General features: G+C 44.3%; 1 protein-coding gene across 6 annotated transcripts in view; it reads right to left on the reverse strand.

Annotated features, from left to right (window-relative positions):
* RALY (RALY heterogeneous nuclear ribonucleoprotein) overlaps positions 1-18,228 on the reverse strand; it is a 100,185-nt gene that overhangs the window by 54,885 nt on the left and 27,072 nt on the right. For 4 of the 6 annotated variants that reach the window (XM_075563764.1, XM_075563759.1, XM_075563766.1 and 1 more), the window contains exon 2: positions 2,708-2,789. The exons of 1 other annotated variant lie outside the window; for it this stretch is intronic. The gene's annotated coding sequence lies outside the window, so the exon portion shown is untranslated. Of the gene's footprint in view, positions 1-2,707; positions 2,790-10,395; positions 10,415-18,228 lie in introns of those variants that run through there. One more of the 6 variants, XM_075563760.1, reaches the window with a different exon arrangement.

Genomic DNA, 18,228 nt, shown 5'->3' on the forward strand with positions numbered 1-18,228 from the left:
ACTGACACACGTGGGGTTGCCGTGAGTCAGAATCAACTCCATGGCAACTGGTTTTATATAAATGCACATATATAGAGGGGGAGGGTGTGGAAAAATAAAGTGCAAAGATAATGGTATTTTTCCACCAACTATCTGAAGCCACTTCATACTTTACGCCTATTTACATGGAATCATTCCTATTTCAAAGTCAAACGTGGAACTTCACAGGGTAGTCATTTTAAGAATAACGGCGAGATCCAAGCTTGGCACGCAGGCCACAGAAAAACAGATGCTGTGGAAAGTTAGATTTACAAGACAAAACCGGTGACAGCAATCGCCTGGTGATTCAAAGTGAAAGGGAAGGTTGGCACAAGGAGAATACAGGATGGAAGTGGAGGCAAAGAGCAGTAGGTGGGAACAGAGCCCTCTGTGTGCCCTCAGGCAGATAAACAACAGCCTGTCCAAGATGGTGTGTCACAGCAGGAAGTGGCCTACCATAAGTGCCTTTTTCAAAAGCAGTAGTTTGGGGCAAGGGGCTGGGGGAGAACCTAGAGTGCAAATATGAACAATCTTCCTCTTCTAAGATGATGGTAGGACAAACAGCAACGTCTCTGTGGGACTTAGGAGGGAGTGCAAAACTACACTGGGGAGTGGCCTTGAAAATTGCTTTAATATCAATGCTGGCAGTGGCCTTGGCGCCAGTGTGTGCCTGCAGTTAAACTTGCACTTGGAAGCCCACACGCTGATTCTGCCTGGATTTGTCCTCTGTGCCCTGGATCCGTTCACTTGAGAAAAGATTGATCTGAGAGTGCAAAAGAGGTCCTTCAGAAGCGGAGGAGGAAGAAGGGAAAGATTTATTTCTGTAGGAAATGCTCCTCCCCTTTCTTCCTTTGGGAGCAGAGTGGCAAACAGGCCAGAGACTGAGATGCTGGAGATGCTCAGAACACTTCCTTACTTCCTCTCTTTTCCATCACGCTACTTTCCAGGCTGCATTTCTCATTCATCTCTACAACATCCCTGCATGGTAGATGCACACACAATAAGCATGTGTGGAGGAGGAACTCCAATTTTCTAAAAAGGGAAACGGAGACTGGCCAAGCGCACATATTGGAACATAAGATAACAACCGATAACAACCGTAGGTTTCCCAACCCACCCCAGTCTCCAGATCTCTATCTTGTGGTGGCCCAAGTTTTGTTTCTTTCCTTTTTTTGGGGGGGGGGGGTGATTCTATGCATTACAGGTGGCTTCTCGCCCTCCACCATCATGCTTAGCCTGCATCTCTGCCTACTTGGAAGGTTCTTTCTATTTTTCAGTCTCTTAGTCCCCACACTAGAAACGCAGTTTCTCAGAGGGATCCCAAGTGCTACCTAGTCTCTGAGGTCCCTCAACTAACTGGATCTCCTTCACCATCTTGAATCCCTAGGGAGGTCTACTCTTCTTCAACCTTTTACAAAAAATAGTTGCTCAAAAACAGCCTAATAGGTCAGGAAGAACAATGGTGTCTACAATGAAGACTGATCTAAGTTTTAACATCTGCTTTTTGAATTCTCAGATGTGACCCTGGACAAATCATTTCTCTTTCCTGAACTTCAATTTCCTCATCTATAAAATGGGGCTTTGGCTAGGTTAAATGACTTTTAAAGCCACTGCCAGCAAGTTGATTCCAACTGATAGCATCCTATATAACAACGGTTCTCAAACTGTGGGTCCCAACCCCTTTGGGGGTTGAATGACCCTTTCACAGGGGTTGCCAGATTCATAAAAGTAGCAAAATCACAGTTAGGAAGTAGCAACAGAAATAACGTTATGGTTGGGGGGTCACCACAACATGAGGAACTGTATGACAGGGTTAAAGCATTAGGAAGGTTGAGAACCACTGCTATATAAGGTAAATCTATGCCTTGGATCCAACTGTAAATCTCTACTGGGGCAGACAGTCTCATCAAACTCCCTCAGATAAGCTCTTGGACTTGAACCACCAACCCTGTCGTTAGCAGTCCAACACCAAACCACAGGTCCCCACACAAGAAGTTCTTAACCTCTTCATTTCCCTTCCCTTCCCTTCACTATCTGGTGCCTTCCCTCTAGACCTCCCTTGACTTCACCTTCTGACATCCTTCCCCTGCTTGAACCCTGTAGTCTCACCACCTCTCATGATCACAACTTACAGGTATGACTCAACTACACATTTCCTGACACTGACTTACTACAGACCTGGTAGGTCAAAAGGGGGAATAAGCTAGAGGTCACATCAAGAGAGCTTGCACAGCAAGGATCGCTTTAGAAATCTGCTGGCAGACAGCAATGAGGAGCCTGCTTTACCTTACTCATGGAATAGGACCCCAGGAAAGAAAAGGAAAGCTATCTCAGACATCCGCCCAGTCTAAGAGGCCCCTGTGCCAACATGTGATTTCTTAGACCTAGAGTAATAGAGTAGTGACTTTTCTGTTATTTATCCAGGAGACTACAAAAAAATGCATGGGAAAATGGAATTCAAAGATAATGGAATTTTTCTACTAACTTTTTAAAGCCCCCTGCTATTCCACAGGAGCAACTGCTGTACCTATAAAGCCCTGTGGAGCAGGTCTACTCTGTCGCATGGGGCTGCTACAAGCCCCCAAATCAACTTGATGGCACTCAAAAACAAGGAAAATGACACAAAAGTAACCCCCAAACGTGCCTGTGCATCTTTGTCCAAGCTTTCCCAGACACCCTCATCACTCACCAGTACCACAGCTGAGGTCAGCTGCTATTTCCTCCCTTGGGTTATAGGGTCAGCACCGGCTGCCTCAAGGAACAGGACTGGCCTACAAGAGAAAGAAAAGCCAGTCAAGTGTCCTGCTTGGAACAGGCATGAACTTGGGTCTGTGTAGGCATTCAGAGTTTCTGCCCTCATACAGCTTATATCCTAGTTAGAGATACACAGAAATGAATATGCAATTTCTGGTAATACTACCTGCTATAGAGAATATAAAGCAAAGGAAGATAAGACTGCCAAGAAGCAGGAGTGGAGTTTATTTTAGTTATTATGAGCCTCTCTCCAAAGGGCGATATCTGAACAGAGACCTGAATGACTGAAAGGAGTAAAGCACCTGTGGGAAGTGTTCTTGCAGGGCTGGGGGTTATGCAAAAACACTAAGACATTAACAGACAAGAAAAAGCGTGCTATGTTCAAGGAACAAGAAAATCAATAGGATGAAGTGGAAGATGGGGAGAAATGGCAACATTAATGGTCCTTGTTTTACGTACTAGAAAACAAGCTCAGAAAGTTGGATGAATTCCTCAAATCAAAGTCAAGTCCATGGCGAAACTGAGAATGGAACTCGGGTTTCCTGGAGAGCTCTAACTCTGCCCCACTCCTCCCTGGGGAGTCAGGTTCCTCCAGGCTTCGATAACCCGGTCGAGACAAACTTGCAAGCATTCATTCCTCAAGATTGCTTTCAGATTGTTCCATACATGCATTACTCCATGGAATGAGGGGGCTGAAGAACACAGAATCTCCTACACAGTCATTAGAACAGAAAGCACTCTGGGCTACGAACATTAGGGTATGTCATTCACTATGTAAATCTTTTATCTGTATTAACTCATTTATTCTCCACAATAGTCTTGTTTGGCTGGTGTGCTATCATATTACCCTTTTAACCAATGAGAAAATTAGAGGCACAGAGAAGTTAGACAAATTTGTCCAAATCGCACAGCCAATAACTAATGAAGCTGAGGTTTGAACCCACAAAGTTCAATTCAAGGACTTGTCCTCTTGACCACACATTAAAACACTGCTCAAAAACCAGAGGGGAAAAGAAAAGCAGGTAGGAACCATATTCTCTTGTCTAAGCAGACAGGGCTCACACATTCACAGCCATGTCTGGGATCCTCTTCACTTACCTCCCACCCAGGCTCTTAACAAAAGACAAGTTGAATGACTCCCAAGTCCTTCAGCCAGGGAGTTCTAGAGTTTCCTTAGTTTCTAGCTGTGCTGATTTTAAAAAGCCATTTAATAATAGTCACTAACATTTGTTGCACAATTTGAAATAAACTAAACACCTTTACACACAGGATCATACTTTAGGGAGGAAATGAGAGTTGCTCCAAGATATAAGTAGATATGAGTGGAAGGATCTGGAGGAACTCAGCCGGAAACGAAGGGAATCTCTAAGGCCCGGGGTCAAAGGTCTAAGGCAGTGTCATTGGGGGGACATTGCTCTCTAGGTATGCATGAAGCAAGTGCCTGACCTATACCTGTACTGTGGGCTTCCCAGCTCCCATACTTCTGTCCATGGTCTTCACCTAGAATGCCTTTCTTCAATTGTACATATTCAAAGTCTTCATAATCTTCCAGGTCTAGCTAATCCAGGACGTTATCCCAGGCTTTCTCACCATCCTCTGGCCTCACCAACAGTTAAGGACCTAGAATAGTGGTTCTCAACCTTCCTGATGCCACAACCTTTTCATACAGTTTCTCAAGTTGTGGTGACCACTGTAAAATGGTAGTTCAACCCCCCAATGGGGTCGCGACCCACAGATTGAGAACCACTGTTCTAGAGGCTCTTCTGAAGGATGAAATGAAACTGAAGACACCATTTTACTCTCTGAATCTATGTTTGGTTTGCACAACTTCCCCGCAAACCTCCCCCCCCCACCGTACCCCGCCAATTAAAAGGCAGCCAGGTACCAACCAATTCTAGAAAAGGCTCAAGAAAACATGCACGTGAATGAATCCCAATGTGCTCAAGTAGAGAGAAACTAAAAGCCACCAGAAGTCACATGCCGCTCATGGAAACAAATTCAATAATGACCAATTTAGTGGCAACCCGCGGGCTCAGGCTTTCGAAATGGAGACACTGGGGCTGAATCTCAGCTCTTCCTCTTGCTCGCTGTTTTTGATTTCGGTCAGGGTACTGTGTCCATTGCCTCGACTACCTGCATCTGTTCAAGATGGCATGGGAAAGCCCTCAGCTTCCAAAACCCACTCACTGCCATAGCATCAATGACGACTCACAGCAACCCTATATGGCAAGGTAGAACTGCCCCTGTGAGTTTGTTCAAGACTGACTTTTTACAGGAATAGAAATCCCTTTTTCCCTTGGAGCTGCTGGTAGTTTCAAACTGCTGATCTTGGGGTTGGTAGCCCAATGCATAAGCACTATGCCACTGGGGGGGACCCTTGCCCTTAGCTTAGGGTCCTGTTTAAGTGTTCAGTGTTATTCCATTCAAATGAAGGGGTTTCAAGAAAGCATAAAATATTGAATTGAAAGATTAAGTGAAATTTTTCCATGAACATTTTTGAAGGCCCCTCATACCACAAAAAGGCTGAATCAAAAGCAACAAAATAGGCCTAGGGAAATATATGTACATACACTATTTAAAAAACAAACGAAAAAACCACTGCCTTCCAGCTGGTTCCAACTCATAGCAACCCAGCAGTCCTACAGGGCAGAGCAGAATCCATCTCATAGGGTTTCTAGGGCTGTAAATTTTTCTCCCACAGCTGGTGAGTTCAAACCACCTCTTGGTTGGCTTTTGAGAATGTAATCAGTACACTACCAGGATCGCTATATTTACTCAAACTCACTGTCATCATAGGGCAGAGTAGAACTGTCCCTGTGGAAAGCCTCATCTTTGCCCTTTGGAGCAGCTGGTGGTTGTAACTGCTGGTCTGTGGTTAGCAGCCCAATGTGTAACCACGCCACCAGAGTTCCTCTATATGCAGCAAAGCAAACACCAATTCAACAGTTTCTACAGGTCACATTTAGTGGTACTGATTACATTTAAGTTGTGGCCCATTCTCATCCTCTTCTTCTGAGCTGTCCTTCCCTAGAATAAACTCAACTGCTCCCAACAGTTTTTATCTAATTTTTGAGATGCAGTTGTCCATTTGATTCCACATGGATAGTTCTTAAAAGATCATGACGCTCAAGGCAGACTTTTTGTACTGGTTAAACTAAAAACTAAAACAAGTTTTAACAAGGCTTTAGGTGCTAAGAATGTCAGGTTTAAAAGTTAATTCTTGAAATAGTTTCAGAGGCTCATCTACCTTCCTGGTTAAGTCCAGAGTACATGACAATTTTAAATTCTGCTCTACATTTTCTCCCTTTTGATCAGGATTTTTCTTTGGCATCTGATCAAATCCAGTAATGGTAGCCAAGCACCATCCAGTTCTATTTCATAGAACAGGAAGCAAGAGGTCATGAAGGCAATTACCCACATATTCCATTTCCTTCTCTAGTCCCGACTCTTCCTGTTGCTCTAGGGCAGTGGTTCTCAACCTTCCTAATGCCTTGACCCTTTAATACAGTTAGTTCCTCCTGTTGTGGTGACCCCCCAACCATAACATTTTCATTGCTACTTCATAACTGTAATTTTGCTACTGTTATGCATCAGGCGACCCCTGTTGTGAAAAGGTCATTCGACACACCCCCAAAGCGGTCACGGCCCACAGGTTGAGGATCACTGCTCTAGGGCCTAGAGTAGTGTTTCCCAAAGTGAGTGACCCAGGCGGGGAGAGGAAGGGGGGCTGGACCGATCTAGAGTGGTTAAAAAACTCAGTAGACTAAAAGCTTGGCCATGAATAAAGAGAAAGGTCATTGACAAAATGAACGGACACAGTGGCTGCAACAAGGGGCTTGAACATAAGTACACTTTTAAGGAAGGCATATGACCAAGCAGTGTTTCCTTCTGTTGTACATAGGGTCCCTATGAAGTGAAACCAACTTGATGGCAACTAACAAGATCCTGGATTGTGGGTTATAGCACGAACACTTTTCATTGCTAGAGGGTCACTGAGTAATCTTTATTTCTGAAAAGGAGGTGGTAGGCCAAATAAATTAAGGAACCTATGGTCTATAAACAAAGAGTTCTATTGCTGTGCCTTGGATGGCTGCTTGCAAACTTTTAAGACACTAGGCAACGAACTAGACTCCAAAACAATACCCTGAAACATTAAACACTATAAGGCCAATTAACTAGGATGTCCCATGAAACCATGACCCTAAACTTACAAAATCAAGCATCAAGTCCCACGAGGTGTTCAGTTATATATAAGCAGTCTCACCGCTTTTCCCCCTCTTGGGGGTGGGTGTCATCATTGTAAACACAAGGTAGCTTCAAAAAGTTTCTAGAAAAATATTTTCCACAAACTTTTTGAGGCTCCCTTGTATATCTAGCACATAACTCTTTTGCCAGTTCAATATCTTTCACGTTTATCAATGTGATTTTATTCCATCACCGTTTAACCTCTTTTTTCGATAACCGCTAATAAAACTTTCCTCTTCATGTCTTTTCTCATCTATTTATCTTAGTGAAGTAATATCTGTTCCTTGGTGACTGGCTTGTTTTCCTCCATCCACATTGTGTAGCGTGCATCATGATTTCATTTCTCCTACTAGGCAAGTATTCCATTGTGTGTATGTACCATTATTTTGTTTACCTAATTGTCTGTTGATGAAATTCTCAGGTTCTGACAAAGTTTACTACTTCTGTGTCTCTGGCAACTCAAATCTCAGACTAATGGGCCACGAGAACAGGATGTACACCATTCCTAATAGCTTTTAAATCAGTAGAATTACCATCATACTGGAGGAAATTGAGCCTACATAGTTGAATGACTTGCCTAAACACACATACACTAGGAAGTAGAACTTACTGGAACCCAGGTCTGACTCCTGCTATATATACCTTGCACTTTCTTGTGCCTAAATTTGAGTCCCCAGCGCCCAATAAAAAAAACAAGCACCAATAGTGAAGTTTTAGTAACTAAACCAAATTCTTCCACATGGTAGCTAAGGAAGTAACTGTGGTTTTGCATGCCTGAGGCATGTGAAATGGCAGCCAAGTGCACTATCAAGTTGGAATGTTCCAGAGTTGTAGCACTTATACCAAGGTGCTCTCAGCCTTAAAGTTGCAGTAAGAGAGGAGGCAGGGCCTTATGTCAATTGGATCCCACGCCCTAAAGAATGAGGTGTTCTTAAGACTGTAATAAAGAGGCAGGGTGCCAGGAGAGGTGTTTAAGCTGAAACGAAGAGTCTGATCAAACACTATTCCAGGCATCCTCAAACTGCGGCCTCCGGAGGACATTTTTCCGGCCCGCCGGGTGTTTCTGCCCCGTTTTGTTTTTTTATTTCAAAATAAGATCTGTGCAGTGTGCATAGGAATTTTTTCAGTTTTTTAAAAAAAACTATAGTCCGGCCCTCCAACGGATGTGAGGACAGTGAACTGGCCCCGTTTAAGAAGTTTGAGGACCCCTGCTTCTACTCTACACTGGAAGGGAATGCAATGACGTGAGCACCTGTGCAAGAATGAAAAGGTGCTGGGTCCTGGGTGTGACCACTGTCTCTGCTTCTGGGAGCACTTTCCTTTCATGGCCCAGAAATGGGGGGAAAGCACCCCTGCCCTTGGGCCAGGGTATTGTTTGGGAGCCTTTCATTTAAAAAAAAAAAATCTACTCTACAATTAGAGTATAGGGCAGCCGTTATTAATCTGTGGGTCGTGAACCCTTTGGAGGTGGAACAACCCTTTCACAGGGGTCACCCAATTCATAACAGTACAAAATTAGTTATGAAGTAGCAACAAAAATAGTGTTATGGTTGGGGGGGGTCGCCACACATGAGGAACTGTATTAAAGGGTTGAGGCATTAGGAAGGTTGAGAACCACTGGTACAGGGAAACCTGGCTGCAGCCAGGAGCAAGGAAAGGAACAAGAAAGTGAACTAGAGAGAGAAGTATGGCTAGGACTGGGCTCTGGAACCCAAAACGTTTTGGTAGTGTAGAGAATCAACCAAAGGGTTTGAAATAGAACGGAACACTACAGAGGGGCAGGGAGAGATTTTACAAGAAGAAATCATCTCCTACATTTGAAAAAAAAAAAATTTTAATAGTATGTCCCAACAGCCCTTGCTGTTTAGAGTACAGCACCTCTATGGTCTGTAGGAAGGAGTTGTTGCTGAAGTGATGGCTTCCTCAGGAGAGGGCCAAGAAAATGGAAGCTGGCTTCTCTTGGCCTCTAGGGTGGCAACGAAGGCTGCACAAGCAGCCTGGGGAGATAATCACAGCCCAACAGCTCCAGGCTCGATGAAGCAGGGAGCCCCTGCGGGAGGCCTGCTACTCACATCTGCTAATGCTAGAATCAACACTTGAGGGGTCACCACTGCCCCACCTAGCAGGGAGTGCAAGATTGGACATAGAGCAAATAGTCCTTGTCCCAGGAAATAAGCTTGCCAATCTATTTGTAAGCTCTTGTTCCAGCTTCTCCCCCTACCTCAAAATCTAACTGGATCAATGTTTTTGTGAGGCCTGGTCTTCCCAGCCTTTGGCTAAAACAAGGGTTTCAAACCTGTTCATTCCATTGTGACTTCCTGCTGGTAATTTGCATTTATAATCCTCCCTTGTTATATACTGAATCATAATCTACAGTTTAACAAGACCCCCACTTGATTCTTATAGATCCCCAGGTCTCTCAGTTTATCTGGAGTGGAACTGTAAATTCTCAAGCAAAGAGTAGAAGTAGAATAAACTAATGCAAAGTCCTGAGCCAAACCCAGGGGATGATCAACCAATATGCAAGATAAGTGTAAACTCACTATGGTAAGCACTTTCATATGAGTTTCACCTGTGCTTGCCCTCCTATTAGGTATTGCTGTCCCTGTCAGGGATTGTAAATTTGAAGAGGCTTTGGCTCTAGGAAGATTTTACAGTGTGGTTGGGAGATAGATGGCAGCCATACTTAAAAGCAGAATCTCTAGTGTGATGAAAAATGTGAAACTGCTCACTACAGAGAGTCAGGGTCAGCTAGAGGTCTGAATGACCCATCCCAAACTGCCTCACATGATAAAAAGTTGTGCAAGCAGTGGATGACAAAACCAATCATGGAGCTGGAATAGGCACAATCAGATTTCAAGAATAAGGGTCGATGGGAAAGCAGGATAGGGACTGGGGTAGGCCAATGGGATCCTGACACATGACATCAAAATTCAATGTTGGACCCTTACATGGAGTGTTCAACAAATCAAGAGGGAGCTCGTTTCATGACTGAAAGGAACTTTACTTATTAAAAGCAGCCCTGACGACATAGTGGTTACACACTGGGCTGCTAACCTCAAAGCCAGCAGTTCAGAACTACTAGCCACTCCAAGGGAGAAAGACAGGGTTTGCTCCTCCCAGTAAAGAATTGCAGTCTCTGAAAACCACAGGGGCAGTTCTACCCCAACAGTGGTGCTAAAAGTCACCATCAATCAATGCCAGTGAATTTGGTTTCGATGCTTATTACATTTTTGCCCCACTTATTTTCCTGCCTTTCTGTCTCACATGTACGGTTCCCTCTGTTGTGGCAACAAACTGCTCGAGAGGGGCTTTCAAAAAATCCAGAGACATCAGCTATGGACATGAACACAGATTAGTGAGTCAGCCAGGGCTTACCTTGCTTAGTAGATCGCTCTACCAGACTCCTCTATGTGTGGTTGCCTATGCCCTTGCATAGCAGACCGCCAAACAGCTGTATTGCCCTGGTGGTTGGAAAGACAACCTTACACATAAAAAAAATGCAGCCAGATCACAAAATGGTTCAGTAATACACTCTACCCCCTCCACAAAGACAGGATGCCCTGCATATCACAAAGGGAGGACAGCTGGCTGCTTAATGACAGGTGACTTGAGCTCTGAAACCCAACTCATGATCATGTACAAGAACACTCTGTATGCCATAAATAGGTGGAACTCAAACCAGGCTGTTTCCATGCTGTCTGGAAGAATGTCCAGAGAACACAGCAAACATACAAAACAATTGCTTTTGCCTCTACATTCGTCCTGGGCAACTAACTGCAACTGCATTTCTCCTTCCTCAGCTGAAGTTCCTCCAAGTTTTCCCCTCCTCCTTCCCTAGAAGAAGCAACCCCACAGGAATCATCAAGGGAGGCACAAGTAATTACTGTTTTCTTTTCTCCATGCTAATGAGACAGTTGGATGGTTCCCCTTCCCCCTCTGGAGCTGGAAGCAAGAATTTAAGGCTTTATGATCAGTATTCACCATACCAAAGCTTGGGCCAGACTGTGCCCTGTGCAACAAAGACTGTGTAGAAGATGGCTTTACATCTCTGAGGAGACCAGAGGTGGTGGGACCCCACCATTTAATAGAAGGGCGAGCTGGAGGTAAGTCAGTGGCACAGTATGGGCAATTTCCCTACGACCAACCAGGGCCCATCCTCCATTGCCTGATTTTCAGAAGCAATCAGTCAGTCTTAGCTTGGACACGCCTCTGAAACCTGTTCACCATCAGCACATGTAAGCCTCCACTGGCTGACAGCTGGTGGCTGTCCAAAAGTACACTGGTGTTTCAGTGGCAAACCCTTCGATGCAGATGACTTAGGGAGGTGACCCTTACCATAAAGTCCTGGAGCTGACCATGGGCTCCTTGTGATACTACAGAATATAGCCAGTGCTGACTACCCAGCTCCACCTTTGGGAAGGCACAAAACTAAGTACTCTAGTCTACAAATGAGGAAGCCTGATAGCATAGTGATTACACGTTGGGCTGCTGTAAGCACAAGGTGAGCAGTTTGAAACCACCAACTGCTCCTCAGGGGCAAAGAAAAGACTTTCTACTCTCAAAGAATTACAGTCTCGGAAACTCAGAGGTAGTTCTACCCTGTCCCATAGGGTCACTATGAGTCGGAACTGACTCAATGGCAGCGAGTTTAGTTTTAGTCTATAAATGAGTCATGTCCAAGTGGGAGTCTCTGCCTTGGTCACCTGTCTTTGACCTTAGGCCCCTCCTAACACTAAAGCTCTGGCTACAAGGCCACCTCCTCCCACCAATGGCCCACTCTCTCCTCCACTCATCTGTAGGGAAGGGCACGCGCATGTGTGCGCACACGCACACACCACCACCACCACCACCCCCCCCCGCAGTACTGCTTCAATAGGCAACTATAGACATTATTAATTAGTGGCTCTCGTGTAGCCTCTTACAGCTTTCACTACTGGTGCTCTCTCTCCCCCATCCCTGGAACTGAATGAGCCTCTCTAAAACAAAGTTCCCACATTTGGAAAATGGGGATGACGTCACCAAGCTCTCAGAATTGTAAGGAGAAAGGGAAAATGTGTATTTCTCTAGCACAGAGAGCCTGGCCCTTTCTCCTTACTATATCTGAAATGCCCGGGGCCCAAGTGCTCACCTCTACTGAAGGAGGACTGCTCATCCTGGAGACATTGCGTAACTCCTAAAGGTTTCACCTAGAAACCACATGAGTGCCGGTTCCTGAAGTCTGTCAGTAAAAAACAGCTTGAGATATGGCTCCTCTCATCTTGGTCAAGGGTAATGCAGGGTGGGTATATATGACCCTGACCTACAATGAACTGCACTAAAACTGTGTTCTCCTTTTTTTGCATCTTATCATTCATTATGTGTACCACATAGTGTTGCAGTGTATTATTTGCTGATGTTGTCTCTCTCAGATATTCACTGATCAGGTTTATAGATACTGATAATAAAAGGCAATAATGATAAAACTGGAGGGGAAAAAAGTATTCTACATCAGAACAGGCTTACCACGGCATCCTATATAACATCCTCTGCCCTGCATAAATCAGAACTGCCCGTGCTGGATTGAGGGGAAAATTGAGGTGAAATGATAAAAAGGGGAAAGACTGTGCTCTGAACATTAGCCATTAACGAACTAACCCGAGTCCCCTCCTTTCCCTCCCAAGTACCAAAAGTTGTCCGTACTAGGGCCTACAGAAAGGAAATGAATTAGCTAAGGTCCCAAATCAAACTCACTATAGAATCAATGCCAACATAATAGTTGTCCTATAGAGCAAGGCCGAATGGCCTCTTTGGGTTCCCAAGGTTGTAAATCTTTACAAGAGCAGCAAACCTCATTTTTCTCCCAAGAAGCAGTTGGTGGATTTGAACCATTGACCTTGTTGTTAGCAGTCCGTAACCCATTATACCACCTGAATACCTATTAATTGCAGTCACACAAATTAGATATACAATGCTACAGGTAAGGGAGGGAGGTATTGGGGCATGGAAGAGTGCTTATGGAACATGAAGCGGCAGCTGGGGAAGTGATTGAGGGTAAATCCAGACCATGCATCTCACTGGGTTGCTCTAGACTTGGGTTAGTTAGGCTTAGAGACCTAGAAAGAAGAGAAGAGGGATCTTATTTTCAGATCTCCTGTGCCTGACCCCAGATCCAAATTTAGCCCTAGATCAGCCGACAGTCTTCTAACAAGCACATATCCTTGGCTCCCAAAGGCAGGATTTCAGAGGTAAAAGGTTCAGAGCATGCAGTCCAGTCTTGAGTCAAGGGAGAACTCAAAAGGCTTGCAGGGGTCCTCAAACTTTTTAAACAGGGGCCAGTTCACTGTCCCTCAGACCCGTTGGAGGGTTGAACTATTGTTTTAAAAAAAAACTATGAACAAATTCCTATGTACACTGCACAGATCTCATTTTGAAGTAAAAAACAAAATGGGGCCGAAACACCCGGCGGGCTGGATAAATGTCCTCAGCGGTCCAGTTTGAGAACCCTTGGTTTATGGTAAGAATCATCAGGAGCAGCACCTATGTGTAAAGAGCCCTCTGTGAAGGCTGGGGATTCTGGGCAAACCACTAGCACACAATATAGCCAGCCTAAGTTAGAGAACATGTGGGGCCAAAGGCTAAACTGATAATGGGGGGGGGGGGGGGGGACAAAACAAATACAGAAAAGAATTTTTCTCCTAAGCCCAGAATAACATTCCATCTGGGTAAGTGAGCTTGTCACAGGCATGGGGTACTTAGCATATCTGCCATTCCAGGATTATGGCTGTCAAGTTTTAATTAGGGTAATTAGAGTTAAAAATGTAATTTCATTTCAGGGGTATTTTGAACAGATTCCATTAATTTTTCTTTCTTTTTTTGTTTTTGGGGGTGGGAGTGGGGGTGGGGGAAGAACACAGAAAGGGTACCCTCCCTGTCTCAATTCTTACTCTTCCTTCAAAACACAGCCCAGTCCCCCAGGGATATCCACCTTTCTGCCTCTGTAATCAGAGTCCCTTGTACATGTCTCTAGTAAAAGCGCACATACATTATGCCGTGGTTTCCTTCTTTGCCTACTCTGGAAACTAGAAATGTGAAGCCTATTAGGGCAGGGCCTGAGTCTTCATCATCAAGCAATTCCATAGCACTAGTGCAGCCTTTATACAGAGGAGACACTCAGCAAATACTTGATGAATGACCAGCTCCAGCTATAGGTGGAATTTGGTCTGACCATATTTTGGTAGTTAAGCATGTAAAAGTCCTAAGACTTTTCAAACACTTAAAATTTTCCAGTCTTGAGCCCCCACTTCCTATCCCCATCCACCTACCCACCTTGCACACAGCTAGTTCAGAAGCCTGACTGCACTCCACAGGAGCTAGCCCTTCCACAGATCCCAAATGATGACTGATCTCTCCCATTAGAACCTGTGCATGCCTTAGGGACCCTGGAAAGATGAGAAAGCAAAAGCAAGCAGAGCATCTCCCTCCACCTCCACCCCCACCCTGCTGATCTAAAGAATTGCCTCCAATCACTGAAGGGATCCAGGGAGGAAGTCTGAGCTCACGGTCAGTCTAGAGGAGAGTAAAAGAGGGCCCTCCCTGGCAGACATCAATTTGTCAAGCTGGAGTTAAGTGGGGCAAATGCTCACAAATTACTGCTGTGTAGTTAGTACATTAGAGAAATGCTAGGTGATCCAAGGCAGCCTAGTCACTTCCTATCTCTTGAGTTTCAGTTTCCTTTTCCAATGGACCCCACTTAATTTGGGGAGAATTAGAAACACAAACCTAATACTAGACAGCTTCAAAAGTCCCTGGGAAATCTCCACTGTCTTTTTAATTTTTCCACATTTTCAAACTCCCTCATATTTACTACTTAGCAGGCATCCAAAGAGGGAAAGATGAGGCTCTCTACTCCCATAAGAAGTTAGTCTCAGAAATCCACGGGGGCAGTTCTACCCGGCCTTATAGGGTGACTGACTATAAGGGCCTTTGGGTTTGTTTTGTTTTGGAGGTACGGAAAAAAGAAGCTCTGAGCTACTATGCAAGAAGTTGGCAGTTCAAATCCACCAGCCACTACACAGAAGAAAGATATGTGGCAGTCCGTTTCGGTAAAGGTCACAACCTTGGAAACCCTACTGGGCAGTTCCACTTTGTCCTATAGGGTTGCTACATTCAGGAATTGATTCAACAGCAATGGGTTTGTTTGGCTTAGAATTTGGTTCTCTAAACCCAAAACTTGATATAGTAAGTCAGGATACTCAATAAGGGATTTTTCATCGAAGAATGGGTATTGGAGCTTAAGTTTATAAAGTTTATAAAGGTGAAGATAACCTAGTAATAGCCTGTTCTGATGTCGAATACCTTTTCCCCTCCAGTTTTAAATATTCCCATCTGCTCAGGACAGCCCTGCTGGCTGGTCCTAAGGGAGAAGAGCTCTAAACCAGCAGAACTGTTGTGTTGACAAGTACAATCAGATCCATTTCATGGTAATCATATTTTCCCCAGCCGAGAGCACTCCTGCAGCCTCCTCCTGGCTCTTCAGGCTGGCTGCAGGCCCACATTCATCCATTTCTAATTAGGAGCTGTTCCTGTACTTCCAACAGAAAGGTCAGGGCCTAGGCTGCCTCTGCTGCCCTCTGGTCAAAGCCTGAAACATCCTATCCAGGGTAGAAAAAGGGAGCAGCACAAACACTTCTCAAGTTTTCTTTTTTGAGGTGAAATAAGACCCCAAAGTGCACTGGCCATAGAACAGCAGGGGATCCTTTATGAACATGAGCTTTGTCCTATGAAGTTCTTTCAGGGACAAAAAGGTATCTGTTCGAGCAATGTCAGATTAAGCAAGGTATGCACATGCATATTTGTGCTTATTATCTGCAGTGAACAATTTCACTTTTCAACCACATCAAAGCTCTAGTAGCATCTGTCTCTCTCCTAACCCCACAGCACCTTCCTATAGAATCAAAGCCTCTTTTCAAATGTGCAGTCCCTCAGAGGAACAATACTCATTAAGCACAGTAAACATGGGCTTCTTTATGATTGCTTACTAATCTGCAGAAAACTGTTTCACATGGGATTCAGATTATTCACCTATGATCAAGGGGACACAAGAAGAAACTGTAGAAGATCTAGTTCTTTCCTATCTTAGTGTTTCACAACCAGACTGTACAAAGAACAACTCCTGAAGCATGTTAAAAATAGTTTTCTCAGCTCTACTCCAGAGACTGATTTGGAAAATATGCTCCAGCTCTCATCTGCTAATAAATATACCATCATCATCTAATCTAAGGGAACCCTGAAATCACAGGGTCCAAACTTGTGCCTACGATCAAGCCCATCTTGCACCATAAAAATACAATTTAAGAGCAAACACCTGTTACCTGATCCATCCACCCATCCACCACCACCACCAGTTATTCTAGGGACCACAGTCAGAAAGATCAGGCATACATGATTGAGACTTCGTAAGAGTCCACTAGCATTGCTGTTGGTTCCTTTCCAGTCAGAACTAGTTAGAAACTAATACATCTGTTATGAAGGTAAAGAAATTTGGGTGTGGGAGTGACACACCAAGGGTAAGAAACATATGGAGCCCAGGGCAAGGGCAGAGACAATGAATATTTGTGTAGGCATGTGTTCTGAATGGTTAGGTATGGATGGTGTTCAGTCTGTGAGACTTTGGGGGCATGCGCAATTCTGGATGAAGGGGTGTTGGAGAGGAAAATGTGCATTCCTTAGTGAAGAGAACACCTGTGTGTGAGGAGGGTTGGCCTGCAAGTGTACAGGAGATAGTGTGGGTAAACGTGGAAAAGGAAATGTCTGTGCCTTTGTCATTCAATTGTGCATATATGGATGAGGGGGCTTCAAAAAGTGCATGGTAAAAATTTCAGCTTCTTCCTATTCCATTTTCCCACAAACTTTTTGAAGCCCCCTCATAAGTGTTGCAAGGCTCATGTACCTGAAGGGATGGAAAGGTGTGTGTGTGCCTGTGCCCACAAGCATTTGACTCATCCAGCCCTGGCTTTGCCTGGAGGCTCATACCACTCAAGGGCAGGCTGTCTGCAGAAATTCCTCATTAAAATTGACATTATGACAACTACTGAAAAAAAGTAAAATGGTAGCGACACCCCCAGCATCGTGGGAGGTTAAAAGAAAGTCAATGCCAATAAAGCATAAGAGACAGATGAGAGGCAATTATACCATGATTATTTCTCAGCTTAAGGAGGGGAGGTGTTATTTAGAGTTAAATATTGTGTGGCTGATTCACATCTCCACCCAAAGGCCTGAATTCCCTGGGTTACCTGGGGAAAAGACCAAGAAAGAAGGTTGTAAAAATTTTTACAACTGAGTAAGGACATGGGAAAATGAAAAACAAAAAGTGAGAGTAACAAAATATAGAAAGGAAGGAAAGAACAGGAGATAAGGTACAAGAGAGGAAGGAAACTTGCTATTGACTGGTCCAGATAACTGGTCTACACATTCTAGCAGGAATCTGAATGAGGATGTGGGAGCCTTATTAGATGGGGCCTGACCACTGCACTTCCTCATTGCCTTACTCCATTTCCTCCATCTAGAATGTTTTCCCATCAAGTGAAATTCTTCCAGATCTCCAAAACATTCACATTCTAACAGCTCTGAGAAGCATTCAAAATTCCTATCCCCCACCCCACCCCATTCCAGCCACCTTGTAAGTAATCGCTCAATAATTTCTGAAAACTACCAGAGTGCTAAGACCACTTAACATGTTTATGCTGCATGATCAGTACACATACATTTCTATTATATAGTCTGCATGCACTATGTGTGGTGGGCCTGTAACAGATATAAAAGGAATTGGAGATAAATAAACAGAAGGTCTCTGATGATCTGATGAATGAGCCAAAACTGCAAACAGTTTGGTGTGGTCCAGCGCAGAGCATAACTACAGAAATAGAAGCAAATTGCAAAGAGAATTCAAATTAATTTTGTTTGTGAAGTAATTGGGGAAAACATAACAAAAGAGGTGGCATTTGAATTGCTATAAAAAAATGAATAGAAGTCTGTAAAAGGGTGGGGAGGGGGTTTCTACTCAGAGGGACTAGTCAAAACAAAGTCTTGGTGGAGACTAGCCAGACCTGGGAACTGTTCTCTAAGCAGCCATGTTACACATCATGCTGCTGATGTAAGAAATACAGTGGTGCTGTATTTCCCAAGGAAAAGACTGGCAACAGTGGGGGGGATGGAGGATTGGAGAGGCTG

Source organism: Tenrec ecaudatus, chromosome 12 (genome assembly GCF_050624435.1).
Source record: "Tenrec ecaudatus isolate mTenEca1 chromosome 12, mTenEca1.hap1, whole genome shotgun sequence".
NCBI lineage: Eukaryota > Metazoa > Chordata > Mammalia > Afrosoricida > Tenrecidae > Tenrec > Tenrec ecaudatus.